Genomic DNA, 19,088 nt, shown 5'->3' on the forward strand with positions numbered 1-19,088 from the left:
CTGACTCTGTCTTCCCCTGTACTTTGCAGCTGCTGTGTGTCTCTGTTCATTATTGTCGTTGTTATTTTAATTCTTATTTTTATTTTCTAGCTTGACTTTCTTGGGATCACACCTGTCTCTGCATAGCTTAGTGATCAGCCAATGACTGAGCAAAGACTTTGCACAAAAACCATGAACCCATAATAAGGTCTCCACCCTCTGCTGATTGATCTGTATGTTAGGGAGAGTTCAAAGTTCAAGCAGTTTTCAAGTCAGCCTTGGTTATTTACTTTCTGCCACGTCCCCTCGCATCTCCTCTGCTCTGTGTGTAGCTTCTCAGTCAGTCAAGAACGCAGAGAACGTTTGGCTCTTTCATTTCCAAGGTTTGGCTCTTTCATTTCCAAGGTTTCCTGGTTATGTTTCAGACTGGCACTCAGTCTCCCCACCTGGGACCACAACCTCAGGTTAGCAAGAGCTAGGGGTTTTCCCCATCTGTTTTCCAGTGTTTACCACTTTTACTGACAACACTGCTGGGCAAGGGTTTCCACACTCTACTCTAAATCAAGCCAACTCTCCCTGGCAGCTCAGTCACAGATTTTCAAGGCCAGCCTTGCTCTGACAAAACTAACCACAATGACATAGCCAGAGTGCAGGGTGGGGGGAGGAGCAGCCCCAGGATAGAAGGCTTTAAACTTGAACTATGTGTACCAAAAGTTCCATCAGCTTTTTTTTTTTTTTTGAAAGAAATCCTTCCCAATTTCTTATTTGGCTCCGGTTAATTTCCAGAGCCGTAAAATGGTGGTTGTTGACAATTTTGTTCAGTTTTATACTTGTTTGGGGGAAGAGGATTTGTCACCCTCTTCACCCCATCATCACTAGAAGTCCCTCTGAGGACTTTACAAATATATACTGACTACAAATCCTCATAACAACCATATGAGATAGGTATTATTATTATCACTATTTTACAAAGGAAGAAATTGAGGCACAGAAAAATTATGTTTTCCAAAATCACACATCCAATAAGAATGAAATCAAGGTTTGAAACCTAATACTTCAGCTCCCAAACTCATGTTTTTCCATGTGACTTTAATGCCTCTCCAAATGATAATGACACTTAGCAGCAGGTTGGGGACCCCTGTTGTACAGAACATAGTTAGGGTGTACTGGGTGCCTCTAGTCCTAGAGGAACAAGGGCAAGGAAGGAAATAGTTGTCTGATGGTCAAGTAGTCAATGAAATTGCTCAGTCAACATAATCAACATAAAGAAATGCCCAAATTAAAGCTCTTTAATCACACTATTACTATGACATTTATTCTAAGCTGTACTTTCAATATATTTGTTTCAACAAAGGAAAAAAAAAAGCATCCCAACAAGCAAAGTGTAATCCAATCCATCTGACAATCGAAGAAAAAACTTGTGGGAGGCTCTGTGAGCAAAAAATCAATATTGCAGCTTTCTGCTGTGCAAATGTGAACACACTGCCAAATAGTGGTGCTTAGAGTAAAAAGAACTGTTTTGCTCCATATTCTCCACTCTGAACAAATGACTTTGAAGACACTTTTTCCCTCCCAAGCTATAAAATGTCAAGCAATAACTCTGTGCTTTAGGCTAGTGATTGGAATAAACACCTCCTGTCAACAGGTGCAGTGACTTAGGACTGAAATCTTTCACATTCAGGGAATAACTCCTAATAAACAGATGTACTGCTAAGAGATGGGAATTTGTAAGACCAGAATTGGAATTCTAACATTGGATTTCGCATCATTTATGAGCATTTTTGCAAGAAAATATGCTACTCTGGCAATAAATAGTATACTGCTATAAGCTTATGCCTGTGGTGGACTTCAAACTCTTGATTAGGAACATTTTGCTTTTCTAACATTGTCTCCCTCAGTCTGCTCTTTGGACATTTCTGTAAAATCATACATTCCAATAAAAGACTTCTTATTAAGCTATAATATAAAAACTTCAACTTTTCTGGTACTGTTTTCCTTAATTACTTTGAACTGAACCCTGTCATGTATGCCCTGCTCATGCCAGCTAGGCTCCCAGTAAGCACCACTCCTTTTGATTATCATGGTCCTCTATGGGACTGAGGCTGTGACTTCAAGCTCTACAGAAACATTAACTCAGACCATCGTCTATTACCAGTGATGGAATATGAAATCTCTGATTTACTCCTGTTTATATATGCTAATAAGATTTCTTCCTAAAAGGGAAATAAGAAAAATACTTAATGAGGAGGGGGGCATGATTTCCACCAGGCTGAACTCTAGTTTAGAAGCTTCCAGAAAACTTATTTCCATTTCATTTTAATTTAGGTGAAAAGTCAGTGTTCAAAGTAAACCTAAAAGATAAATTATTTCACTAATAGTTCAACTTTTTCAATTTATCTCTGCATATTCATGAGGTTATTATAACAAAATTTTTAAAATCAAGGATGTATAATAAAACTTACCTTTGTATACTAAAAGGCAGTATGTTAAAAACTCATTCCATGTAAGTTTGCAGAATGTCACTCTATTGTTTTAGTTACTCTATTAGTCCATTTTAAGAAATAGCTTTATCAATCAAACTCCAAAATATCTAATTTTTTGTGTTCATTAACATATAATTCTTTAACTTGTCAGTATTATGTGAGGAGCCTAAACCATGGCATGTGCACAGTAAAAAAAACTACTTTCACCTTTGAACTTGTGTTCATGCCAAGAACAAAGAAAATAAAGGAATGCAATGTCATTTTCCAGCACCCTGGCCTTGAAAATGTAGCAATTTGTGTGTTAAGTAAACTTGGTTAGCATGAAACACAAATCAAATCCTTACAAAAATATAAAGTTCTTGCAAAAGAAAGTGTTCAAACAATTTAAGGTCATGTAACTACAAAATAGTCAACTCACCATGTATGTGTGACATGCCTTAGCTTCTTGTGTCTTTCTGGTTTACAAAACATTTTTTTCTATTTTGGATATATTTTAAATTATGAAGCACTTCAAACAAAAAAATTTTTAGAAGAATGTTTACAGTTTCAAGTAAGAGCAATTTATACACAAAATACTAAGATTTACATTGGAATACACAAAAATTCCTAAGAAATAAATACATGATAAAAAATTAATACATAATTAAATCCAATTACATAAACAGCAAGGGAAAAACTCTACCTCTGTGATTTGTTAAAAGGAACAAAATTCTGGACACTCAAAACGTAAAAATATACTGCAAGAATGCCATCAGCTATTAGGTTCAAATATGACTACTCCTGAAAAGCCTCTCAATATTTTAAGGAGAAAGTATGCATTATAAGTCCTTCAAAACATTTGGAGATTAAATTCCTTATTAGAAAGAAATTGATCTCTCCCACTTAAAAACCTGTAAATTATCTGGCACTGATTAATAATTCACAAGTGCCATTAAAATATAGCAATTTAAAAGTTATAAATTACTCTCAGTTTAATACTGAACTTTAAAAGAAAAATTCCTGGTAAGCATGTCTATTAAGAATAATATATGCCACAGACAGACGCTTTTAATAGTCTCAGCATATAGCTAGTTATAACTTCTTGAAAGTTCACAAACATACAATACTTTCATTCTGATCTACTTTTAAATATTAGTGAATTTTGTATTAAGCCTCAGTATTACCCTTACTACTCAGTGCTTATGCCCTCTGCACAGGATGTTCTACTCGTTTTTCTCTTAGGAAACAATTATTCTCCAAAATCCAGTTCAAAGCTTCCCTAACAATGGGGAATGAAGAACCTGAGCTCAGGTTTGGGTCATCTATTTTCTTTCTTCCAATAAATATTTATGAGCGCCTACTATGTGCCTAGCACTCTTCCACACACTTGGGATATAACAAGTGAAAAAAATGACAATGATCACTGTGTCTGGGTGGCTTCCATAGGGAGTGAGTTCTCCTTGAGGAAAGATATCATCCACCATTACAATGCCAAGCCTGATAAAGAGTCAGTTTACAGTGGTCTCTTTATAGTGGACATAAAATAAAGACATGTTAAAACAATAGGTGTAGGAATGGAATGAGTGCATGAACAATTATGAGCTCCACTATCAGAGCAGGCAACATGTTCTTTACTTATATTCCTCTCCTACTGAACGCTGAGCTGCTGAATAGAAAGAAGTGAAGCTTATTTATTTTTGTATCCTTAGTTTCCAACACAGTGCATGGTACATAGTCAGCAATCATCTTTTGCTTAATTTTATTTTATGCATTATTTTATACCTTAATTCCTTGTACAAAAAGTTGTCAAATATACCCAAGAACATAAAATGAAGATGTTTTTATAGAGGGGGAGAAAACACACACACCACAATTTTATCTTTTTATATATGTTAGTTTTAAAGTTTCTAGTTTTGAAGTTTAAGCTATGTACATTATCAGGAAATGCTGTATTTAAAACATTTTATGTCAGGAGATTAAAAAATATATATAAATGTAACAAAGATGACATCTTCACCAGAGTCTCCAAATCAATGGGACTCAACTATGAAATGCACCCTTAAAAGACTGACCACCTGCTAGAGTTAAAAATCATCCAGGAGTTGTGGTCATTGGTCATGTAAAAGCATCACAAAAACCAGACTAGCAACTTCACCACTCCCCTTTTTCTTCCCTCAAGGAAATAGTAAACACTTAATATTTATTTTTTATTTATTTAATAAATATTTAATATTTAATATTAATATTAATATTTATTATTTTTAATAACTAGTTAAAACCAGTTTAACATTAAGAAGTTACTATCGGAAATGCAATTTCTCAAGTCATTTACATTGCACTATCAAATCAAAATTCATAAGCAATTCTGTATAAAGTATTCACTGACAAGAACAACAACAACAAAAAACTAGAGAATAATCACAGAATAAGTAAGAAAATAATTTCATCGTCTCTTCTGGTACAACAATTTATTTCTACTTCCACATTGATTATTTACTATAATCTTCTAGCAATTTTATTATTTTTTTTAATTACCCTTCCTGTTATCAGAAATTCCATTACCTCCCCTCACCCACCCAACCTCAGAACATATGTTCTTAAAAGCGGTTAAACAAAGCAACAACACAAAAATATGAGTCTCGTTCCTTCATCCAGTGGCTCACCCCAAGCCATACCGGCTAAAGGATTCTATTCCTCTCCTGTCACGGTATTAGTCTGATGAATACAACTACCTAGGAGTGGAGACCTCATTTAAAATATTCCCCAGGCAGGTCTCCCAGATCAGAAAGTCAAAATTCAGATTCTAAGCCTTTTTGTTAATATCTTGTATCCAAACATAAACAATATGAAAAAAAAAAAACCCAAACCCCCCAAAAACTATTAACCATAATTTCATTTTTTAAAAGGTACATTTAAGTTGAATCACAAGAGGGACAACAATGTATATAAGACTTCCATGTCAATTAACTTTTATTTGGTAACAATGAACTCTAAAGGTGTTAATTTACCAGTGTTACAACAGCTTCCTCATTAAAGGCATCTATAAGGGGGCCAATTAATACCAATTCTAAAACTTATTTAACTACACAGAAACTGCAGGAAACCACCCACTCATTTCTCTTTCCCAAACAGGAATCCAAAGGTAATCACATTCAACTGCTGACTCAAACAAGTGTCCTAGAAGGGAAAGGCATTATATCTCCACATACATTCCTATGAGGTATTTATTTCTCACTTCAGGTAGGAAAGATTATCACAGCCTGAAACCAGTCTCAACTCTTATCTTGACTTTTCACAAACTGTTACCCACACTAACCACTAACACTTCGATCACTTAAAACATGTCAGGCATTTAACCTTTTCCCCACCAAAGAAGGGAGAAATTTCATGTCTTTCTTCCTACATGCCATAAAAGGCACTCTTTCCCTAAAACCTCAAAGGACTTTAGGAAGTTAGGGCTTTTTAAACAAAAATTTATTTAACTGAACATACTAATACTATCGAAGATGACACAAATGCTTTTCTGCTAGAAGTGAGAAGGCATCTTCCAGTAGGGTTCTAGAAAGAGAAATTCTAGAGAAATTCTATTATTAAGAGAAAGTACTTTCTTAACCCTTAAAGGATGAGGTCCCTTCCCATCTCAAAAAAATAACTCATGAGACCAAAGTTGACTTATTTAGTTTCCTCCCTTTTCCCCAAAATGATGCTTAAAATTTTATTCTAAATTATACCACAGGGACTTCCCTGGCGGTCCAGTGGTTAAGACTGCACCTTCCAATACAGGGGGTACGGGTTTGATCCCTGGTTGGAGAGCTAAGATCCCATATGCTTCGTGGCCAAAAAACCAAAACATAAAACAGAAGCAATATTGTAACAAATTCAATAAAGACTTTAAAAATGGTCCACATCAAAAAAAACTTTAAAAAAACATAAATAAAAAAAATAAATTATACTACATACATGGAATTTCTGAAACCCCAAACTAGACTGTAACTACTAAGATGTAACTCTTTCTTTATAAATAAAGGCTATTTTTTATCTCATGAACAAGTTGTAAAGATAAATTTCTAAAAGATATACAGAGCTATTGGAGTAACTAACCAAGTGGGTAATAAGATCTATAAAACAAAAATTAAAAGATTTACTCCAGTGAACACTGTACTACTGTGCTGTTACATTTTTCAATACTCCTGGACCAATTAAAAACTGCAAAATAAATGAAACCAAATGCAGTCGTGAACCCATTTTTGTGAACTTCAATTCAAAATGCAGACTCAAAATAATCAAAACCACCTCCAAATGGAAAATAGCATTTCAAAGTTATCTCTTACTAACATCTTTGGTAGCCACACCTAAACACTTTTATTGCTCATTCATTCATCCACTTGTATTTGTGTCCTTAGCACATTCTAACTTCTCCACCAGACTATTCTGAGATAAGCCACAGAAACTCATAATTCCCAAATCCAAAAAAAAAAAAAAAGGAGAGAAGAAACTTGAAATTCTCAAGTTGGAGGCAACTCCACCACTTTCACGAACTACAGAAAGCCCACTCAATGATAAAAGTTCTCCCTGACAAAAGAGATGACTTCTAGAAGTATTCTACTGTGATACTCTGAGTGAAAACAGAAACTGCTTCCCCAAATGGTATGAAGGTTATCATATAATTCCTTAAATGACAATATAATAACCTTGATTTCATGGGTGGTTTCGGTGTTATTATTTTTGCATTGTGATGTTGAGGTTTGTTCAGTTTTTGATGAAAAGGTGAGGTTTTAAAGAACACACTCAAGCTGTTCTCAAATCTGTGTCGCCAGAGCATCAGGGAGGGAGGTAGAGGTGGGAGGGATAAGTTTAATCTGACATTGCACAGCAAAAATGTTGCCTTCTTAAAGAACAAACAGTACGACTTGCCTGCAGTGAAAATTTTATCCTTTCTTGTATTTAACTGCCAAGTTGAACATCAAGAGAACAAGAAAAAGCACGGTAGCAGGTCCAAGTGTATAGACCCTGCCCTTACATACACAGCCCAGTGTCATCTTTCATGCTTGCCTTGTATAGGTACCAACAGCGCAGAGGCAACAGAGCAGTTCCAACTTCTGGATTCAGACATTCTAATGAATTATAAGGAATTGTAAGGAAAAAAGGCTCTTAGGAACCCTGTTTCAGCCCGTGTTGCTATGTCTCAGTGTACTACTCTAATGTCCCTTCCCTCTACTTTAAATCAGGTCTCCCCAACCCCTGGGCTGCGGACCGGTACATGTTAGGAATCGAATCGGGCCACACAGCAGGAGGTGAGCAGTGGGCGAGCAAAGCTTCAGAAACTGCCACTCCCCATCGCTCTCATTACCTCCTGAACCATCCCCCCCCCACCCCCGTCCGTGGAAAAACTGTCTTCCACGAAACCGGTCCCTGGTGACAAAAAGGTTGGGCACTGCTGCTTTAAATGTTTATTTCCCTTTACAACCTCAAATACTTTAAATTTCACCCTTATGAAGCTGAATGTTGCCAGATAAAAAAGCTCCCTTGCTATAAAAAAAGAAGAAAGGCTTGATAAGAGTCTCAAAAACAAGTGCTTCTTATCAGAAAATGAGAGTAAGTTTAGGTGAATCTGATTTATAATGACAACAGGCATGGTTCAGAAAATTACATCTCCCAAGATAAACTGTCTAAACAAATACCACAAAGTTTAAATACTTTATATAAGATGTACTCACAAATCATGAGTATCAATTTCAAAGTAGGTGAAGAAAAAAAAAAACAGGAAAATGAAATAAACATAAGTAACAAACATATACAATGCTCAATTTAATTGGTAAGAGCAAAAGGAGGCAAAAAATTAAAATATGATGAAATTTTCTCCTATCAAATTACCAAATATCTATTTGTTTGAGTATTGTAAAACACACAGCCACATACACTTCTAAGATTACAAACTGATACAATATTTCTGAAAAGACTCTTACCAAATTTCTTTTGTAAATATATGTTCTGGGGCTTCCCTGGTGGCGCAGTGGTTAAGAATCCGCCTGCCAATGCAGGGGACACGGGTTCAAGCCCTGGTCCGTAAAGATCCCGCATGCCACGGAGCAACTAAGCCCATGTGCCACAACTACTGAGCCTGTGCTCTAGAGCCCGCGAACCACAACTACTGAGCCTGCGTGCTGCAACTACTGAAGCCTGCATGCCTAGACCCGTGCTCCGCAACAAGAGAAGCCATCGCAATGAGAAGCCCGTGCATCGCAACGAAGAGTAGCCCCCGCTCACTGAAACTAGAGAAAGCCTGTGCGCAGCGACGAAGACCCAACACAGCCAAAAATAAAAAAATAATAATAATAAAATAAAATAAATTAAAATATATATATATATGTTCTGAAAAGAATCCAACATTTGACAGATTTAGGTAAAAAGACATTCATAATGATAAGTTTGAGACAAACTAAAGAATCAAAATAGTAAAATGGCTCAAAAGTACATTGATAAAATAGAATGATACAATCCTAATAAACCATATTATAAATGATAAGTAATAAATATTATAAATAATAATTTAATAAATAATATTTAGTGATTTGGGAATGCATTCTTAGAGAATTATGCAAAAGAAGATATACATGAATATAAAGGGGAAAAAAGAGACCCAGGAAGCAGAAACCCTTTTTTTGGGATAACAGTGACCAGCTCGTCAAAACCAACTGGGCTCAGCAATCGGGGAGGTGATGAAAACTGGCCATCCAAACTGAGGTACCAAGAAGCAGAACTTGGGTTAAAGTGAGCAAGTGAACAAAACGGCACTCTTCCAAGTAGGATAATGAAATCCTATTCCCCTTTTGGGGAATGATCTGAAAATATACCATCTCTCACCCTGAGAATCAAAGTGTTTCCTAGACCCTCCTGGTTCCGAGCTACCGGACTCTGCACACCAGATGCCTATGTGGACATGGTGGTTTTTCCCAAAGACTGGATATATCCCTACTCCTTACATCAACTCCCTCATTGCATCTGAGATCCATTTTCCTGGGGTGGTCTGTGCCCAAACACACTGATTCAATAAGGAAAGAAATATTTTGCTAAAGCAAGGCCTGTCTCCTATAGATTACATGAGTTTTTCCTACTCCCCACCTCTTCCAACTCATAATGACCTTCTTGCTGTTTGCTCCAAATTTCCCCCAACTCAATCCAGGCTTCTTACCAGGACATCCCACGGTGGCCACTTTGCTATTGTTTGTGTTAACCCTTACATGTTGAAAGGTGAGTGAGCCATCTATTTTTATGGAATTAACTATTTATATAAAAGAAAGAAGCAAATGATACCTGGGACATCAAGGTGTTATGCAGGAAATTCCAATAATTTATTTTTTCATACAATTTATTAAAATGTATACTTAATCTGCTTACACTATGGAATTGAGTCAATCATTTGTAATCTAAAATATAGTACATGTGTACCTGCTTTTGCAACTTTCTGCATGCCATTCTCCCCACTTAGAATTCTCTCCTATATGCTCAGCTTTAGGGCCTCCCTCTCATTTAAGGGCTCAAAAACTCCCTTCTCTTAAAACCTTCCCTAGCAGAAGATACAGCATAAAACTATCATGAAACTAACAAAAACCAGACTTGATTCAAGACAGGATGATACTTTTGCACTTATACAAATTATGTGCATAAGACTGTCCAAATCACGCTAACAAATGTTAGGTTTTTCAAAGAAAAGTAATGTATTGTCAAAGGAGAAGAGCATTAAAGGAGGGGTCACTGGTTATCACAGTGTCCCACATGCACCGCTCTTGTACACTGAGTCTTACTGAAAAGGCAAACAGTAGAGCCAGCACATCCAGATTCCGAAGGATGCCCCAAGAATGCGGAGACAAAGAACCACTCCTGCCCTTTAGAGAGATGCTCTCTCCATCTCCCTGGTGATGTGGCCTTCTGACTTCCAGTGTCTGCTCTACTCTGCAACAGTATTCTGTAAGCTTGTCAACCACATTCACTTGTAGAAAAGTACCCACTTACATATCCCATAGGCTGGCTAATTTGCTTGCTTCCTGTGTGCTTTAAAACCTAGTTGTTGGGAGGCTGCACATATATCTTGAAAGTCTTAGTCTTCTGGAACAAGAAGTCTTATTTCTAGGAACTTCTTAACCACAGGTGATTTGGTAAAACTCTGTATTTCAGTTTCCTTCTCTGTAAAATTGGGATAATAGCTCCTATGTCTCACAGGGTTTTGTGAGGATTAAATAAGTAACTACATGTAAAGTATTCAGAAGAGTGCCTGACAAGGTAAAGTACTCAATTTTGTCAACATACTTTTCTTAAAAAGTGTTGCATTTGACACCTGGTCATAAGCTCTGGGTTCCATCTTCGGTAAACTAAGGAAACAGCCTAATTGGTTAAATTATAAACCAGATATAATTGAATAACTCATTATATGTAGATAATTTGCAGATTATGAAATCATAATTATAGGTAGTGAGAAATAAGCTAGTCCCTGTTGTTCCCATCTGTCTCTCCTATACGTTCTTTGAGGGCACAAAGTTCACTTGCCAACTGTGTGTGTGTGTGTGTGTGCAGGCACAGTAGTACACTAGTAAATAGGTCAGGAAAAGGGACCATGACTTGCAAGGATTTATAATATTCTAGACACAGTGTACATTATCTCAATTATCACTATGATTTAGCTGAAACCACAGAATCCTGGCTGTTTAGTGGATTCTTACATCCCTTTTTAAGATTAGAAACAGGAAAAACCTCCTCGGACGAGTTTTCTCTGAAGCTATCCCACCTCACCCCCTGAACTGTGTCGTAATTCTGACAATACGTCCATGGACACCCTCTGCACTATCACATGGTTTCAAACTTATCCGTTTATATGTCTCTCCTTTTAAGACTAAATATTCCTTGAAGGCAGGAATGGATACTTATTCCTGTTTTTATGCCAAGCATCTAGCACAATGCCTGGTTATGGTAAGCACTTAATACATATGTCATGTTAATTTTACAGCTCAGAAAATGGAGGCTCTGGGGTATTTATCCAAGGTCACATTACTACAAAAGGAATATGAAGACTGGCCTTAATGCTCCTCTCAGTATACCATGGTACCTTTGTCAAGTCCTATCAATAGTTATTTCTGAGCTTCGAGACCACTTCACGTCAGCACCTTTTTAGCCTATTTTACCATGGGCATCACTGCAATTCTAAGAAATCCCTCAAAACCTTTCCTAGGCATTTAAAATAAACCCATCAAATGCACATTAAAGTGGCACACTAATAAATTTTGCATAGATTTTCCAGAGGTTACATTAAACTTGTTTTGTAAACTATGTGTTTGAATATGTAATTCCCTCACCTAGTAACACTTCCGTGTGTTAACACAAGTCGAAATTTTATTTGGAAATCTGATAGGCAAAATTTCAAAGTCAGCCAAAGGTTAGTAACAAACATTTTAATGATGAAAACTTCATTACATGTAACATTATTACAATTTTTTCTGACCATTCAGATGTCAACATTTTTTATTACCCAAACCAAATGATGGAAGACTGTAAGAAACCTCTGTAGGATTCAAAAGAAATAGACTAAAAGGTTCTGTGTCCAGGTCTATTGCCTTGTTCACCTTTGCTTTCAGTGTCCAGCACAAAGGCAGTTTGTTGAATAAATTAATCCTCCTACCAAAATTCCATTTCATTATGTCTGAGGAAATGTGCTTGGCCACACATTACTTTGTAATAAGTGTATATTGGAAGTCTGTATGGATGTGCCCTCTGGAAATTGGAAAGAGAGAGATCGTTCTACATAAGGAGCCACAGACTGTTTTCTTAAGCCATACAGAACACAGCAGAGTGTGCTTTCTGGAGCTGGAAAACAACCGCTTATATTTTTAGGTAGGGGTTGTCATCTTTCCTAGACCCCTATATCTTAATCTCCTATATTTCACTAACAATTTTACCTGAACCAAAATAATCAGATATCCAAATATTCTCACCATTCACACTCAGTATGTGTTAAATGTTATATGATTTGCAAAAATGGGATACCATGATGTCAAAAATCTAACGCCGGGCTTCCCTGGTGGCGCAGTGGTTAAGAATCCGCCTGCCAGTGCAGGGGACACGGGTTTGAGCCCTGGTCCGGGAAGATCCCACATGCCGCGGAGCAGCTAGGCCCGTGAGCCACAACTACTGAGCCTGCGCGTCTGGAGACTGTGCTCCGCAACAAGAGAGGCCACGACAGTGAGAGGCCCGCACACCGCGATGAAGAGTGGCCCCGCTCGCCGCAACTAGAGAAAGCCCAGGCACAGAAACGAAGACCCAACACAGCCAAAAATAAATAAATAAATAAATTAAATTAAAAAAAAAAAATCTAACGCCAATAACTTCAGTAACAGAAATTATATAACTATCTTTAATAGCAGCTCCACTACCTTTTCAGATATAATTAGGAATTTCTTCACGATATCTTCCCAGCATCCATTATACTATAATTTGAATTCATATGCTTTCTGATTAAAGATGGAAAAGTCTGTATGAGGGTATAGATAGTTTCTATTCTGTTCACAACCATAATTACAGCACCCAATAAGGTGGGTACTTAATAAATATTGTATATGTTAACATGCAAACATAACCTATGTCTAAATGCTATTAGATCAAATTTTAATTTCTTGCAATAATTCCATTTTTAATCTTTTAAACTCAGTTTTCTATGAATTCCCCTGCTTTTACTGTATTTCAGTTTTTTGGTCACTTATACATCATTGAAACATTTATTGAGTGGTCACCATGTGCTAAATAAACAAGACACAGTATACTAAAAATAAATTCTTCCATTTCGACTTTTAAGCACTTCAGTCTTAAAAGTATGACACAGAGCACCTCATACAGTGAAAGGTGAATGATTTCACAAAAGACAGAAAGCACTCTCAACAGGGTGGTGTCCAGGAAGGTTCCTCAGGAAAGGCAATGTTTTAAAATCTCCAATATCAAGACTATACCAACTGAAATAGGTAAGGATCTGATCAGAAGTGAAATGACAGAAAGACCACATCAAGTTCACTTTTTAACCTATTACTATTTTTAATTGTAAGAACTTTCATTTTTTTAAACGAAACTGCAATATATGGAAGGCATAGTTGAAAGCATCCCATCAAAACATTTCTTTTCACTATAGCTTCTGTTTAATCAACAAAGCTAGCCTCATTTCAGTCTTTCAACATTTCACATAAGTTTACTTGGGTATTTTGCAAAGGTATCAAAAACTGCTCAGTATTTCTAAAACACTAAAATAAAACTCAATGTACTGAGAAACTCAGTAAAATTCAATTAATGTGTGCATAAAGGCTGTAAAACTAATTTTTATTTTACTGTTTATCAAAAGAGGACTTTCTGACTCACTGTTTACAGACCCCACCCTCATCATTTCATGAATGTCTCTTCTGAAATTCTCTCATCACTCATCATCTCCGTACTTTGAGTCATTCTCTACTTCAGTTCAACAACCACTCTGCTACCTTTACCCTTCTAAAAACCAATCTAATTCTAGCAGGTTTAATAGGTTTGACAGCTCTCCCAGTTCTCCACAGTAAACTCCAAATGCCCAAGTACGGCAGGCAAGACCTCTTGACTTTCTAGTCACATTCAAAGTTTCCAGACTCATCTCTTTCAATTCTCTACCCCAAATGAATAAAATCATACTCATCTTTCAAGGATATATTCTAACATCATGGGGTATTTTCTGAACTTGACGATCAGAACTAATCACTTGCTCTCTATGCTCTCACAGTTTTTAGAAAGGCCTAAATTATCACATTTAGTAATTAGGAATAATTACAGTTTATATAGGTACTATTTCTCTTAGAATATCGAGACTTGCGTCTTCCTTATTTATCTTTGCATTCCTAAAAGTATCTGCAAGTGATAAGTTCTATTTTTTTAAAAAATTGCAATCTAAGAGAAATTTAAACATTTAAAATTTCATGTGGGGGCGTTGTAACTGGGAGAGACTTTTAGGATGAACCATCCAGTATTTCTTTACACAAACACACGCACACATGCGCACACACACACACGCGCACACACACGCGCGCACACACATGTAATCTATGCCCACGGGCATGATACTCTATATCAAAACAATATACTTATTGGGTTCACATATAATTAATACAAATTTCATGAAAAAGTATTCTTATATATAATGTCCTCCATTTGCTGTTCTCCTTAAGTGCTGATCATAACCCACTAAATACTATCCTCACAAATTGATAATGGGTGGTACTCTACAATTTGAAAAGCACCAATCTAGTCCAAATCCTTAAATAAAGAAATAGGGGCCCAGGATCGTTATGTGACTTCCCAGAGGTTCCTGAACTACCGTTAGACACCATATTCTAAGACATTGGTCACACTGCCTAGGCAACTGTTCTGCACATTCTCAATATGCATTTTGTATTCTATCAATTGGTTCAGTAAGAAATCTAAAGCTTCCAATGGACACTCAACTATTCTGGATAAAGTAATGATCCTCCTCTCATATTTAATACCAGTCATAAATTTACATATAATAATCCCTATTAAACATATAAAACATATACTCAGAATATCTATCTTTGGCTAATTACAGTAGGGGGCAATTTTCAGTATCTCTAGACTTCAGGACTACGTGCATCTTTCTGAGAAAGTGTGTCACATTCCTGGAATTTCAGAGCTATGGTCTTTTAATCCATTACCAGTTTTCCACCAAGGGACTACTGTGTTGTTTTTCTTACATTAATTATATATGGAATCCTCAGGCAGAAATTCTGACAGAAAGAATGTAAATGAGCTAAGCAGATGCTATTTTAATTAAAAAGAGTATATGCAAATATTTCATTCTGAATAGGAATTCAGTAAGTTTTAAAATTATTCTTATTTGGCAGGTTTTGTTGTTCAAATAAAAACCACATTTTAAAAAGCTTATCACACTGATTACTAATAATGCAGAATAACTAGTCAACTTAGAGCTTCATCTGCAAAGGTAATAAGTATTTGAGGAGTATTTGGGAAGAGATAACAGAAGAAATACAAACTTATCTGATGGTTAATTTCCTCTAAGGAGCTGAACTTTTGCTTTCTAGCAAAGAAGTACCTGATTACTACCAAATTTAAAAGACTGTAACTTGGGCAATATAAAAAGTATGTAATTATGTAGGTAATTGCAAAGAAATAACATGTGTATTTTACATCTAAAATGATACACGAAATACAAATCACGTACAAACTATTTTAAACCGCTTTCAACAAAAAAGGTAAAATCCACTTGTTGCAAACACGCTCCTTTGAAGATCCGCAGGGGCGTCATTATTAAGTTTTTAGTTAGTGTTGATTAACAACATCACCCAACACAAGATCCTTTTACTTTCAGTTAACTGTTATCTAAGTGACCTGCCTAGAAATTCACAAAGCTATAGGGTAAGCCTAATTTGCCCCTGTTTTCAAGTAACATCAGTTTGGGACTGTTTCAGTGTATATTTTAACAACAGTTAATAGGGTACTCAAATTTGGGGGGAAAAAAACAGAATTTATGGAAATCCCAATGCTTAATTAAATCACAGAATGAGGTTTTGAAGTAGTAAATAATAAATCACAACGAATCCTCAGTCTGGTTGTCAAGGAAACTACTTTGCCTTTGCCATAATTGCTGTGATCCCCATCTTGCCCCCTTTGACACCAAGCCTCATCATGCATTCTGGTCAGAGACTGAGAAAGTAGCTTTTCTATTCCTCTCAGGCAATCATGTAACATGCATTGAGCCTGACTGAACAGGGCCATGCGACCATACAAATGCTGAATTCAAGACCTTTCCTTTATCTGGAGACAGTAATTAACTAGTAAGCAGCAGTATATTTCTATCAAGCTTTAGATAAGTAACGGGACCATGTCGCCTTGGCAGGTTTTAGCAGCTGTGTTTGTAGAAAGTTTTTACTGTTACTGATTTATTGTCAGAAGACCTGTTTGTGAACCAGTAATCATTAATGTTTTTAAAGTTAAACATCAATTTTTTAATTCCTTTGATAATAAAGATCAAATATTAGGTTTAATAAAACAAATATTTACATCAAAACATTACATTTAATATTTATAAACCAAATATTATAAATAAAACAATAAAAGCAGTGCCAAATATGTATCACCAGATCAAATGGTTTTAGTTAACTTTCTCCTCCTTACTTCTATTTTTGTATATTGGTCATTTTTAGTAATTATTATAAAATAAAATCCTGAAATAAATGGGCAGTTTTATGTCTCTAATTCCATACACCGCTTCCATTGTTTTCTATTAATTATTTTGACTTCCTTAACTAGATTTTTTTAAAAGCATTTGTTTTCTAATATAATTCTAATCTGCTTTCAAAAGTGTTTCTTGAGTTCATTTTGCTGTGTATTCTGGAATACTCAGTTAGATCACTCAATCATGAAGTTCTCTCTACTCACTTCAACTACTAAATGGTATAAAAGTAAAATTACCAGTGTACTTCTTAATGCTATTTGTCTACACTGAAATCAAAATTATCTTCCTCATCAGCAGGACAACTTCCAAAATTCAAGGTACGTATTCATTCTTTTCTCTTTTATTTACTTAAACTCAATATTGGGTCACACACAAACCGTGTTTCTCTAGAGCTGGTCACACTTAACTAGCAATAAAGATAATAATATTGACTATAGAGTATTATATGAAAGAACGCATACGTAGTGTTTAGCTCTGTTCAACACCTGTTTACTCAGAAAGCATTCAATAAATTTTAGCTTTCAACAGTATTAGCAACTTCCACGTTTTTAATTTAAAATTAAAATATCAGGCAGTAAATTTTTTTTTTATTATTGGAGTAAACTGAAGAGCAGGTAGAAAGTTTGGTAAAATGTTAGTAAAAAAAGATTCCACAGTAGCCTCTAGGAAACTATATTCTCTCAACATACAGTTCCAGGAAGAAAAAGATATAAAGATTCTTTAACAAATCATTCACAAACATGAGGTTGTTCAATTGGGATGCACAACGAAGAAAACAGTTTCATCTGAAAACAGAGAAAAAGTGTCTTAACAATCCAAAACACTTGTGAGTATAAAAAATAGCAGCTAAAGACTTTTTCTTTTAATCTTTGTACTGTGTCACTACTACTATAATTCTGATCTCAAAAATACCATGTACCTTAGTTTTTAAAAAGCAAAGAAAACCTGTGTCTTGCCTAAGCAACTAAGCAAGGAAAGTAACTAGTTAAAACTAATAAACAAAGAAAGTGTAACAATTATGGGAATTCAGGTAGAGTGTTAGAAATGGAAAAAATAATAAAATTGAACTGGCAGATACCTGGAAGAAGATCTAGAATCAAAGTTTGGTTCAAGTATCAGTAGAAACCCAGTAAGTTGCCAGGACATAGTAATCTCATACTATGAAATTTATTGCTTAAATATTTTCTCCCCATTTTTTATCTTACTTCAAATAAATGGATTTACTTATATTTTTTTAAGACTTAGTAACTACAAAGTGTCCTCGAAAATAAGAGGAGGGTATTTATGTTTCTTCAAAAATTGACATCAAAGCAATATAGTCAAACCTTGATTATTCATGCAAATAGATGTGAAAAGAACAGGTTCCCAAGTATTCCTATTGGCTCCAATAAAGTTAATATGACTTTTGAATATTGGTATCTGATTTTCTTGGTTCAACTGTTAACTTAAAAACAAAATTAAAGTACTTTTGTAGTACTTTAACTAGTACTCAGGTAATATTAGAATGATACGCTTTTTTTTTTAATTCTCTGCTTAAGTTCTCTTCACGTAAAATACATCATCCTGAAAATAAACTGCATAACTTCTCAGACTAAAGCAGCATATCCCATAAAATCCTTACTCTCCCAATGAAATACACCATACCATAACTGGGGAAGTTAATTGTGTGCTTTGGTTTCGCAAACCAACTGCTGTTGCCAGCTGCATTCTAAATAAGAGTAAATAGAGACAGTTTGAGCTGCCAATAAAAGACATAATTAAGTAGAAAAAATGCTGTCAATAAAACACGGCTACAACATTTAAAACTTTGAAAACAAATAGGGCCAACCAGATTTGGACTACATTGTATAGTCAACACATCTTAACCACTAACCAATTGGGTCAAATAAGAATAATGTAGAAGGAGAAAGCTCACAAAAACATATTTGTGGGGAAATAAAGTTTTATGTAAATGAACGTTAAAACAGATCATTTTATAGCTTTTCTCAATGAGGATTCCACAAAAGAATAAAGCTCTACATAAAATGATTGAGGGTCTATTTTTCTAACTCTGCTCGTCTAGCTACAATGGAGAGAAACTGATTCATTACATACAATGGATATGTTAGATTTAAATTTTCTACTGGAACTAGTTGAAAGGGGCTAGTAGAGCACCTGATGAGAACAGGCTCCATAGTTTTCAGTTTGTGATGCCTACAAAAGGCATTTAATATCTCGCTCAGGGGTATCTTCTAACCAGAAAGCTAACTTTTATATTTACAATGTTTCTAACTTTTCAAACTGCTTTCACATTTGCTGTGTCATTATCCACATAAACAGCTCTGGTTGTTTGGACATGCTTTGCAGAAAGCATGATTTTTTTTACTGCAAAATAAAAAAAG

The 19,088-nt window shown here is 35.5% G+C and overlaps 1 protein-coding gene across 9 annotated transcripts in view; it reads right to left on the bottom strand.

Annotated features, from left to right (window-relative positions):
* Positions 1-19,088, bottom strand: part of ADGRL2 (adhesion G protein-coupled receptor L2) — a 180,063-nt gene that overhangs the window by 86,962 nt on the left and 74,013 nt on the right. The gene's annotated exons all lie outside the window — the stretch shown is intronic.

The sequence above is a fragment of the Eubalaena glacialis genome, chromosome 3 (assembly GCF_028564815.1).
Source record: "Eubalaena glacialis isolate mEubGla1 chromosome 3, mEubGla1.1.hap2.+ XY, whole genome shotgun sequence".
Taxonomy (NCBI): Eukaryota; Metazoa; Chordata; class Mammalia; order Artiodactyla; family Balaenidae; genus Eubalaena; species Eubalaena glacialis.